The sequence below is a fragment of the Bombus terrestris genome, chromosome 8 (assembly GCF_910591885.1).
Source record: "Bombus terrestris chromosome 8, iyBomTerr1.2, whole genome shotgun sequence".
Classification (NCBI taxonomy): Eukaryota; Metazoa; Arthropoda; class Insecta; order Hymenoptera; family Apidae; genus Bombus; species Bombus terrestris.
In genome coordinates, this window is record NC_063276.1 from 7,769,326 (window position 1) to 7,782,643 (window position 13,318).

Below are 13,318 nucleotides of genomic sequence, written 5' to 3' on the forward strand. Positions count from 1 at the left end.
ATTCTATATAATTTCGTTTAAATTTACTTAAACTTATCAGAAATACGTAAACATTCCCGGTTTACTAATAATATTACCAACATTATACATATACATCAAGAAACTTTATTAGTCAGCCTATCCTTTATTCTTTACAGTTATACATATACCATATATCGAGCTGAAACATGTGATCAATATTCCCACATATCCGACGATACTCCCATTTTAAGCTCTTTTCATTACACGCAAGCACAGACGAACGCTTATAATCCGGGTACTTAGTACATACGTGCGATACTTTGTCCTGCAGCGCTAATGAACGATCAATACGATCGCAAAAGGGGAGAAAAGTTGGACGATTTACCGTGTCCACGCGAGTCCTCGGAAAAAAAGGACGAAGGGTATCCGAGCGGCATTAACGCGCCAAGTAGCGTAATACCGGTTATAAATTTTGATCGAACGAGATAAGCAGCCGTGGGTGCCACTATTAAAACACGCATCGCATCGCGGAAGCTAATTAAGATAAGGCGGAATATTATTAAGATTTAAGTTACATTCGGAACATTCGAGCCCGCAGTTCCGTGGCCATGGATACGCCCCTGGTATTCAGGTTTTACCAGTGCGGTTATCCGAAATTATCCTTGCAACCCCTCCGGCCTGGGGGCGCGTTGTGTGTTTCGTGTGCATTAAATGTACATGGAACAGATGCCCCCGATCCCCCACACGCACGCACACGCACACCTGCGGGCGAACGCTGCGGTTTCGTGTTGTTACAGCTACAGCTCGATTCAAGAGTTACATGTACAATATATACCCTCTGATCTTTATGCATGAACGATACATATACGGAAGTTTCGTCATTCTGTGAAGAATCAGTTTAATCGATGACGATATGATTTATATGTATATATTAGTATATCATATAATTTTATCGTATAATTTTCATTTTTATTCTATCGTAGAATTTATATTGTGTTATTATATAGTCGAATTTAGATACACTGATCGAATACTTTTACGAGTAACTGTACATATCAGTGGCTAACTATCAAAAAGAAGAAAGGCATACCAAAGTAAGAATAAGATGTGCGCGACATGTAGGTCGATCAAGGAAGAACGCAAGCTCTAGACGCGAGACATACGGCGAAGATCGAGCTTATCTGAAATCGCGGGTTCAGTCACGCCTGCCTCGAAGATGCTTTTGTGCCTCGGGCACGGCTTTAACTTTATGCGAAAGTTGGTCGAAGCGCGAGCCTCCAGCTCCAGCTGCAAGCTTCAATTTCACCGTGGACGTGCTTAACGAGAGGTATCTTGGTTTAATGATACGCCAGACGGGCCGTCTCTAATTATACGCTTCGAAATTTGTTAAGGAATTTATCGGCAAACTTTCCGGGGAGACCGTCTCGCTAGCTTGTTTCGCTGTTTGTTGTATTTACTGATCATTTTGTGGACAACCTTTTTATACTTCCAGAGGAATTTGTCACACGTGCGTTTGGGAAAATAGCATTTTTTCCCAGCTAGCGCATTCCATTTTCAAGATTCCTTTTATTGGTAAATCTCTTTTGATTAACGTGCTCGACCGGCAAATTGCAAGTTGCAAGTGCATCAGGAAACTTGCTAGTCGAAGTTTCCGTTTCATAGCAAGTACGGAATTTCCAGGTAAGCTACTTAATCGTGGTTGACTGTAAATCGTAGGTGGTTGCAGCGTAGCCGATATTTCGTAGATAGGTATTACTCGCGGCCTGGGAAATGTATTTCGTAACGAGCATTGTTGCATTTCACGGCTACGATGTCTCGTAAATTACACGATTTCCCTGAGTCGTCGCTGATAACTGCTACTCGCTTCGTCGCGTCTAACGCAAATGCTTCGCGATCGCGGTGGACCACACTCCAATCGGTTTGTTACGATTGTGTCTGGCTAATGAACCTTCCTACATTCTTCAAATTCTCATAATTTCTACCTTGTTTCTGTTTTAACAAATAAACGTATTGTTGCACTGGTGATGGTTATCTTTTTTCGTAATTATCATTTACAGTAACGAAAATCAATCTATTCCACAATGTACATTATAGTAGGGCGCAATTCAAAATGCGTGTGTTCGGTACAAAATTCCAGGATTGACTGTTTTTTTCGACCTCACGAAGGTATTCGAACACAGAAAATCGCTATGAATATATCATGTGCATTATACGAAACTGTTTGAAATTTCCTTAGCACCATAACGAGACACGACTATTGTGATTATAACACTAAAATTTGTAGTAAATAAAAGCAATCGAATATTGTATATAGAAGTTACAAGACAGATAGGTTTACAATTTAAAAAATGAATTTGTATATAATATAAAATATTAGTAGGGGGAATTCCTTAAGTGCCGGACGCTTAGGGTTTCTCTTAAATAAATGAAAAAATATATATTTTATTCTTCTTATTCTGCGTTCTTCGTAAGTTAACGGAGTTGGACATTTTTAATATAATTTGCAGCAATCACAAATATAATCGTTAGAACACTCGGAGATATCGACACAATCCTCGTGTGTCCATTTTTGACAAATTTCGAGCAATGAATCCAATTTTTCTTCCTTTTTTTTCAAACAAACTACGTACAAAGCTTATTTTCTTTCTTATACCAAACATTTCATCATTTCCAAATTTTTACCAAAAAATCTTTTATCTCGCAGTAAGCTTCGTCTCTCGGTATCTACTCTTTCACGTTATAAAATTTTACGGAAATACTAAATTAATCTGCTTCATCAAACGTTTCAACAAACATTACACAGTTTTCACTGAAAAATTTTCCACCCCAAAGTAATCCTTGCATCTGGATTTCTCCAGAATTACAAAAGCTATCGAGCCGGCGTATCTCGAGGTGTATTACTTTGGCTCATTGTATCATCGTGCACGATTCGATATCGCGAATCGAAACTTGCCTCATTTCCCTCCTCTCTCTCTCTCTCTCTCTCTCTGCCTGGCATACTAAATAACCCTACGAAATCACGTTGGAATCGGGTGTGGAGGCTTTTCACTAAGGTCTGTGGCACATCCTCTTTCACGTTGCAGCTGCTGCAACGATAGAATCTTGCCCTCTACCACGTGAATACGTATGTATGTACGTCTCTTATCTGTATATGATTACACGGCTGTGTAGTTTGAAACTGCTTCTCTCCAACTTGCTTCACTGCCCTCACCAGAGTTTCTGCTAGTTCACCTTCTCTCCCAATCTCTCTCTCTTTCTCTCTCCCTCTCTCTTTACTTCTCTCTATCGTTTTTCTCACCCTTTTGTCTTTCTCGTGTTTTTCGATCGAGGATCTTCGCTCCTTTCTGTTTCCTTTCTTCGTCGTGCCACGTACATATATGTTTTTATCTTGTTAACCAGAGAATCGCGTGGATTTTAATGAAACACGTAGGTGGGAATGGAAGGAAAAATACGTAGGGCTGAGCTCGATCGTGTGATTAGATAGTCGATGAAGTAATTTGCGAAGCATGGCGTTGGCGAGTTGTTTTTGTTTCGTGTTCGGGGTGGAGCGCGTGTTTTATCGCCTTCGAGAGTAGGTACGGGGAGAATGATGTTTATCGGATGATGAAGATGTATTGCGTCGTAGTTTGCAGATTTTTTGGTACTTCTACGTTTGATAAAGTAGAATTTGTAGCATAAAGGTTTCATTGCTTTTCATTGCTAAGGAAATATGATGGAAATTGACTTTACTAAACGATGATGTATAATATACAGTGGCTTTTAAATTTTTTCGTAGCTTTATGTATATATATACACAATATGTAGAAAGATTAGCCAAAATCTGCAACGTTTCTATAAAGTTTCATTGTTTTACTTAAAAAGTGCTGAAATTTCAGCTTATTAAACGACGAAGATTTATACAGCTTTTTTGCAATTCTGCATCAGTTTTGTTTGGTTATGAAAATTTCGTGGAGTAAAAGTCATATTATCCTTCCTAAAAGCTTACTAAAAATTGAGTTTATTACAGGATGAACACGTATACAAAGTTTTGAAAATTTTGCATCAGCTTCATGTTTGATTATGGAGATTTCATTGGCTTTTTTCAAAAGTAGCTGAAAATTGAATTTGTTGGGCGACGAACATGTACTTATTCAGCGTTTTTTAAATGTTCATCAGCTTTAAGATCAGGTTATAAAAAACTTGTGGAGCGAAAGTTTCACCAACATTTAGAAGTAACGAGTGCTGGGAATCTAGTTGTTCTAGTACAACTTTGAATATAAAGTTTCTTTACTGTATAAAGTACAATAAATAAATTATATAGAGAATTAATTGATTGCTTTTAAAGAATTCAAAGTTATATTTATCAAATAACCAAAATATAATTTTCACTGCATGAGGCTTTTTTCAAAATTTTGCAATAATTTAATATTGAACGGTGCAAATCTCGTAAATTTGTTATTTAATCCATTTTTCTCAGCCTTACAAATTTTTCTTGTCTACGCTTTCTGAAAGCTATATGTGTTTGCATTTACTCGTGAATTCTGCTTTCTCATTTCTAACAATGATTCTTTCTTCGTGAAATTTCCTTTGTCCTCTTCCTTTGATATTCTTGCCGAAATACATTTCCTTTCTTTCAATTTTTTATCACGTCTCGGATAATACATTTTTCGTTCTTTAATCTGCTTTCTTTCTCCAGGTGTTTCGTCACCTCAGTGATAAATCTTGCGAAGTTTAAATAAATTTTATTTCGCCTATCTTTCGTGTTGATCGAGTTTTAATGCCGTCCTTCTTTCACAGCTTTTTCCCCGAGTCCCTTCATTTGGATAGTCACTTTGTTCCAGGCGTTTTTCTAGTTTCTCTTTTCTTCGTTCTTTGTGAGCTTCGCTGTGTGAACTTCCTTTCCATGGCTTTCCTCCCTTATTTCGTGGTTAGTCTTCCCGTGAATCTCCTCACTCGATTCTTTCTGTTGACTGTCAGGAAACCTTTCTCTCTATGAGTTTTTGCATTTAGCCTCTGCGAGTCTTCTTCTATGCGAATCTCTTTCTACCGAGTCTCTGTATCTTTTATATTCAGAATCCCTTTATGTTTCACATATTCAAAGTTTACCTTAAAATTTCTCCAATTTATTCAAGATTAACCAAATGATATCCAATTATATATTCTTAAATTAACAAAAGTTAATTTAATTAATGTTATTAATTAATCAATAATAAATAATTAAATTACAAAATCATAATTCTTCACCCTGCTGCGTTCTTTCAACCATTACCGACCAATTTCATTTTTCTATCATTAAAAATATCTCCAGCTTAAACAGAATATGAGAAAAATTCTTCTTGAAATGCATGCTTTCTCGCTTTAGTTTTACGTTGAACATCTTCTTAAAACATCATAAATGTTTTTCATTTGCTGGAATGAGAGCAAGATTGAAATATAGAACTTGGAAGACGGCAGCAGGGTTAAGAGTCCTTCAAATTATTGAAATGAATAAAACCTCATGCAAGAATAATCTTCTCGAATGGCAAAACCTTCGACAGAGATTTTTATTCCAAGTTCCGTTTCACCTTCTCCTTATCGATCTCCCTGCACTGTTTGAAATTCCGCGTACCAAGTCTCTCTTCTCTCTGTTTGAATTTCTCTCCATTAAAATTTCTCCCTCCCATTCTCTCTCTTTCTCTTTCTCTCTGCATCTGCCCCGCTTTCAACTTTGTGTTCATCGGCCTGTCCGTAAATCGAACTGCCTTTGAGCAAGGAGTGCAACGCGAGCAGAAACGCGCATTCACCGTGGTACCGTTAATGTGTTCACCGGACGCGACTGTCTTCGGTGACAGGCGAACTTTTTCGATTATTCCCGGTGTATTGGTTTTTCGCGCCGTATTCATGATCTTATTGCAAGAATGCAGGGGATGGTTGCGCAGCACGCGACCGCGGAAAATTTCATCGCGCGACCTCGAGTTATAATGCCGTTGATAATGAACGCGTCGTCGCTGAATGAAATTTGTTTGCGGTGAACGCTGTTTCAGTTAATGTGTTTTGTTGTACGGTGTGATTAATGTTTAACGAAATTCTATGGAAGTAGTTTGCAGAATGTTGATTGCTTACCGCGCCGATTGCAATGTACGTGCATACTCTTTACAGTTTTGTACATTTAAAGTTGCAATTTGTACATTGTACATTCGCATTAATATTTGCAGACAGCGCTATCTCTGTATTTGTTGCCTCATATGAAAGAGGATGATTTAAATATTGTGCTGCTTGTTCTACGTAGATTGAGGACATAGATCATTCGTTGTAACTTAACGTAAATAATTTCTCCCTAACAATAAAATTAAATTTGTACAATTTCATTTTCAACAAAAAAGAAGCTTTCCTCTTTGTTTCTTAAATTGCATGCGGTCTTCTTTATATTTTTTAATGATCTCTGCTGCAATTAATAGATTTTACCATTTTCTCTATGATAAATTACAAGTATTTATCGAAACTAATACTCTCCTAATACTTTTCGTAACTTGTTAAATTTCTTAAAAATATTGGCTGATTGCGCAAAATAATTACACGAGATAAATTTATTTCGCAGTTCGAACTGTTTCTATGGACTTGCTCGAACGCAAATGAGTATCCGGATATTAAACTGAAATAAATTTTTGTTAAAAATCGCTTGTACAATTATACGTTATTGATACAACGAGATGGTTTACGTATTTTCAAGAAACAATAAATGATTTATATCTTCGTAGAATAAGCAACACGTGAACATCATATTTAAATTGCCCCCTCTTGTACGGAACAACGAATACAGAGATACTGCCATGTTCATACATTTTTTTATTAAAATACATTTTTCTTAGAAATCGGCAGTGTATCGATCACTGAGAATATTTACGTCTCGAAACATTTCCATTGAAAAAGTATCAGAGTCACATTTCCTACTTTATAATCTATCGATTAATCAATCATCCCTGTCACAAACGAGGCCATTTGTAACGAGAAAAGATCGAGACATCGAGAACTGTCTCCGTCATGGTGGAGACAGTTTTCCGTGGATGAGGGAACCTTTTCAATTATTTCCGCGAAAATAGGTGGATCAAAGTTGCCAGCTGGCCTGGTCGGATTAATAATTCCAGAATTAATTAAAATTCGGCTAGAATGCCGTCGAAATAAGGGGCAGCGAAGCGAGAGTATCCGTCCGCCGGAATCGATATTAACCAGGACGGGTATAATTGTGAATTAATCGAATCAGCCGTAAAACGCGATCCTTCAAATTCGTTGAATATCATTTCCAAATCATCGAGGAGGACTACACGCTCCACCGACTAACGCAATTCAAAAAATGTGCCGAAAAATTGGCGATTCTTCAGGGTTCTTTAGAATCATGAAAAATGATAAAAATTGTACTTGATCACATTTTACGACTATTATTCATATTCCGTAGAAAATTGATTTACGAAATGTATTACAGCAGAATTTCGTTCGTTCTTTAACTCGAATAAATTTTAATATCTATTCGGCCTTTGATACAGGAATTTATAGCTGAAGGCGAATCTAGACTTTAACACTTTGATGTGTATGCGAGTGATTCATCCACGCTGGGAGGTGCAAACTTCTCTTGCTAGAATTGCCCTTGCGGGGTTTCGATCACGTTCAGATCAGAAGCCAATGTTGTTCATGGTAATAATCCTGTTCCGAAATCTTGAAACCATTTTTTTATAGTGGCGGTTGTATGAAAACTGTCCTATTGAACATTTGTCTTTTCGTCTCCTGTTTCGATTATGAAAAGACAATAGTTCGCCATATAACGTCTTCTGATATTTTATAGCGTTCAATCTACTCTTTACAGAAACAATTTCACTTAATGTGTCCAAGGATGATTAACGGATTTTGGTGATATTGAAGAAATAGTGTGTTTCAGTCCATAATTATTCATAATACGATTATTGTTGAACAGAGTAAAACGATAATTTCTAAAGCAAGAGAAAATACATGCTTTTTCAACTGTGTTACAAAAATTGTTCTTCTTATAAGAAAGAAAGAAAATGAGAAGAAGTAGTTTAGAAGTGGTTTTAGTTTTCTTTCGTTTCTTTTTCACACTGCCTGCGTTCGTTTCACAGCCGTTTTACCCTTCTCTTGTGCAAATAAAAGTATCGATTGTAAATAATAGAGAACTCGACGCGACTCGGAATTATATGAAAAATTATGGACAGTAACTTGAATATTCATCAACGTTGAACGATGAACGGTGAACGGGGACGGGTCGATCAGCGTGGAAAATTTCGCGAGATTCTCTTTCAATATGCAGAAAACATGAACGCTCGTGGAAGCCGGCGGTGACGCGTAAAATCGAATACAATTATTATGTGGGAAAGTTCTTTCCGTTCGGTGCGATAAATGATCGCTGTTTGTTTCTCTTTTACTCCCTTTTTTACTCTTGTAGTATTATTCTTTTAAATGTAGCGTTCCGTAGTTGCGCGTGCATGGGCCTCGTTTGAATTTGTAAAATCGAAAATTTCGCTCGATTCAAAGCATTTTGCAAGGTTTTTTACGATGGATGTTGTGTAAAGTATCCTTTCTATTGCAATTGGTTTTATCACTGAATCGTTTAATCTTCTGTAAAGAGAACTTTATTCGCTTCTGTGGAAAAGAGATTGCAATCAATTTCAGACTTTTACTTTGATTTGAAATGTAGAAATTAATAATCGTTTTATTTATAATAATTATTGTATAGAGTAAAATAATAACTATTAGAGAGAAAGGAAATAATAATTCCTAAATAATGTAATGATTATTAAAGGGTTCGTTTGTTGTTTTCATGTGATAGTAGATTAATAAAGTATTACGGATTTAGTTAACAAATAATAAATCAACAATAGAGGAATAAATTTAAAAAAATGATATATATGTATGTATAATTTTGTACTAGTGGTGTCACAGAGGGTTGCTTCATAACAAAAATTTTAAAATACTTCTAATAACTTCCTGATAGGATAATAAATAACTAATTATAATAATATAGCCACTATTTGTCGTAGCTTATGATATAATATATGATAATCTAAATTGTGTTTTATTACCGGGAAGTCACGGTTTTAAACGTTTCACGCGATAGTATAACAAACACGTGAAGGTTCTTTAAAAGATCTCATCCGACAGATTAAAGTAAACACGAGAACTTGGGTGGCAGGGTTTCACGATAACTAAGTGTTCAGCCTCTTCGTTAAAAACTCGATGGCAACGTGGATAAGTGAATTAGGAAAGTGCAGGGCGGACGTCCTTTTAGCGTAGCCATTTACCTTGTCCAATTTTCCCTTCTCTGTGCATGCTACATCATTGTTTCTGCGTAAAAGGTTCGCAAAGAAGGTGTCTGAATATTGTACATTTATACTTTGTATAATTATTTTTTAATTTTATTCATATTATAGTCATTAGATTTCTATTTCGTATCATCTTAAATATTCCATCTTAACTTTTCCTTTCTTTTTGTTAAAAACTTCAAATATACCTCAAGCCTACTTTCAACCACTAAACTCACCTTTCTATCATTCCAGATTCCACGACGCTCCAATGTTCAAAAAAACCTCATTTCACCGCAAGGAATCAATGTGAGCCACTTACCAACCTCTTCCTAAATTACATGTAATCCAGTTGCCCGCATTTCCAAGGGACGGTAACAGCCCTGAGTTTCGAACACACGTTCCAGTTCCGCCGAATACTTCTTCAACAGAGCGTTACCTCTTCCCATTTAAATCTCCGTCACAGCTGTAGTGGCGCTTTACTTCACGAATCATTACGTTCCACGCCACTTAAACAGGTCAACACCATCCCCCGAAAGCAACACCTTGCCATAAAAGGCCCACTGACGCTCGCGCGCAACGCAAACTCGTTCCGATCGTGTACCAGCGGCAAACAGTTTCGACACGGCTTATTAGGCCCGCCCTGAATAATTGAGCACCGTGTTAATTAACTCGACTTCTCGCCCCTTTTCGAATTAAACATTAGAGAAAGAGAGAAAGAGAGAGAGAGAGAGAGAGAGAGAGAGAGAGAAAGAGAGGATGACGCGATGAGCGGCGTTGATCTCCAACCAAAAACCATCCAACGATTAAGTTCGAAATTGCGAAGTCTCGTTTACATTAAGCAAGTAAATCGGCGTTGGCAGTTTGATTACTTCGGGTGATTTTCGATTGCTTTTTTATCTTGTTCTTTCTTATCTATCTATCTCTTTTTATCGACATAAATAAATCTTTGAAATTTGTGGAGATATATAAAAGGATCGTTAACGACATGCTATTTGGCTTAAAATATTTAAAATATTAAAATTGTCCTTTCACTTTTTGTTCTTTTAGTTATATCTACTTATTTATATAGAGTCTCTTTAACTTGTTAACAAGTTAATTGTTTAATGTGCGATATTAAATAATACAATAATACGTATGTATGTTGTTATGTTAAATACAAAATCTCTATGTCATATTTCTCTCAGCAATTAAAAGAACATGCATTTCTGAATAATTAATACTTTTGAATCACGTCGTTTGTAAATATAATTAAACCGCTATCTATTCTATCCTATTCTACAGTAAATAATTTAATAACAGAGATTCTTCCTATAAAATTTCACCACTCTCTATTCCATTCTTCTCTTATCGTTCTGTACATTCATTCGGCTTTCGTCTAGTCGAAAAGAAAGAAATGAAGAAAGAAAGAACAAATAAACAGAAAATGAACATGCTGCCGAAACAAAAATCTCCCAGAAACTTATATCGAGACTGAACTTGTCAAACAAATCATTGCCAGGATTTCCACTGAGGCTCGTATCAACGACGCGTCCTCTCAAAGGATCAAAAACGAGGGGTGCAGTACGAGGGATCGAAACGAGTGGAAAGAACTTCGAATCTTGCCGGATCGGGGAGGAGAGTACTAGCAGAGTTTGACTTGCAGAGTGCTAATATTAAAGTTCCGCGTCGCCAAGGGTTTCCAAGGCTTTGGCCATCGGGTCCATCGAGGGGCGACAAGCGAAGAAACGTTCTCTTCCGTGCATCGGCCCACTCTCGCTGCCGATTAGATTAGAATTTGTTAGGGGTGTCGGCCGGTAACTTCGTCAGAGGAACGCTGTCAGTTTTGTTTCATCGCTAGCGGGCAAGGCAGCGTTTCGAAAGTTCCTCTCGCGCGAAATTCCTCTTCGAGACACCGGGCGAAAACTTTCCGGCTGAATACCGACTTATAAGGGACGACAAGCTCCACGGGGATGAGGCTGAATTAGCCCTGGCATCGGCCTTAATACGCCTTCGAAGCTTGTTTCCTTCGTCCTTCTTCTTCTTCTCATTCTTTCTTGTTTTCTTTTTTTTTTAGGAGGAGGGGCGGGGGTATTTGTGTTTCTGTGATGGGGAATATGACATTTTTGGGCTTGTCGTTGCGCTGAAAAATTTAGAACGAAGTTGTAATTTGTCCGTTGCTTCATTTGTATTTACAATCTCAGTATAGTTTTGGAGGTACGCGATGAACGTGTTAAGGTGGATCTTATGAGACTTTTAATAGATAAATTGGAATTTTTCGTTCTTGGAAAGTCGTGTATAATTAACGTTAAGATATACACGATAATTACAATTTTTTCCATGACATACTTTGTTCCATTCTACTCTATAGAAGATTATGTAATTGAACGAGAAAAATTCTTCTGATAAAAAAGATTGTCCTTCGAAATAGTACAAAGAGTCACGCATTGAAAAACAACACCGAGCTTTCTGTACAGAAAGCAACGTCGTACATTCTGCTCAATTCAATTCTCTGTTCGGAGAATTGAATTCGCGGAACATCTTGCAGCTTCTTTGGGCCGAAAACAAGGCTGAGAAGAAAGTCTAACAGCCTGGAATTGGAAGAGGCTCTTAGCGCTATAGCATGGTTCTTCCAACGTTTCAAGCGTTGGCGACACATCCGTGAAAATAGATTAGAACTTGTTGATGGTGTCGCGTTTGAACTTTGTTGGAAAACGTGGTAGGCCTGTTCTAATTACCACCGTACACGGAAACCATATACAGGAGCTATTAACACGCAGGTGTGCTGCGAAAGAGATAGTAGAAACGAAAGAGGTTTAATTGCGTTCGTGTTACTAAAACTTTTTAATTCTCTTCTTTTTTTAGAGAAACGTTGAAAATATTTGGTCACTTTATTTAGAAAATAAACGTCAGGAATCGATAAATGAACATAAATTTTTCAACAGTGTCTAGAAATTGTATGTTGCAAATTATGTATTACTATACAAAATAATGCAGCGATCGATATAGTGACCAGAGACAGCGTAAATCTAAAGTTTAAATTATAAAATTTTAATTAAAAGCTAATAATAAAATTCATTTTATCTACTGGAAAATAAATAAAAAGCAAACTAAATATTATTATAGAATGTAAAATAAGTAATTATTATATGTATTCTTTGGATAATAAGCTAACGCAAGTCAAGAATAAAATTCAGAAAGTATAATATATGTTACGAATTGTTGTACAAGAACGATGCGCAGTGGATGTATCATAATAACTAAAAATAGGATAAAAGATATTTAAAGTTTTTATTGCCTAATTTATTTTGTGCAATATGCACGGAAATTGTCGATATTTTTCTATTAAACTAATAATTCTGTAAAGTGAAGACTTTTGTAAATAAATCGAGGTTTCTCGAGTAAGCACTCGTAAAATTTTGGCAGTAAAGTAAAAGTTAATTGATAAACTGACGGACGTAGGAATTTGCATCTTAGAAAATGGTGTTTTCGTACGTATATAGTTTCATACATCATGAAGGCACTTCATTTGGTTGCAATTCGCTAACTTTGCGTGCAATGTGTTTCAGAAGCAGATGCTTTATGAGTTTACGACTTGTCAGAACGTTTGTAAAGAGCACGAGGAATTTCCCTGCACGTCGCATCCTCGTAAACTTAGTCATGAAATTGCTACTGGGAAATAGTTAAATAAATTTCATTGATGACAGATAAATTCGTACTTTTTTTTTAGCGTTTTCATAAGTATGGATTTTATATAAATATTTCATTCATATAAATATCTTATGATTCAACACAAATAAATATTTGATACTTCTATAAATTGTTATAACATTTGTAGAAATATTTAAATGAGGAAAGGAGAAATCTAAGATTTCTGACATCTTCGAAATCAATAAGTAGCTTTAATGTATTACTGTATATGAAAGAAAAATTCTCATATTCATACAATAATATTAGATTTCTCAACGATTAAAATTCAATGAATTAAATATTATCTCTGAATAAAAAATACACTAATATTGGTGAAATTGTGAAATATCCTTTATCTATTTTTTATATCTACTATATTTTATTGTACTAATAAAAGAAATATTATTCCGATTCGCTGTATG

General features: G+C 36.2%; 1 protein-coding gene across 2 annotated transcripts in view; it reads right to left on the minus strand.

The window, feature by feature from the left end:
• The window catches only part of LOC100645050 (tyrosine-protein kinase transmembrane receptor Ror), a 347,662-nt gene that overhangs the window by 31,699 nt on the left and 302,645 nt on the right, over window positions 1-13,318 (minus strand). The window lies entirely within an intron of this gene.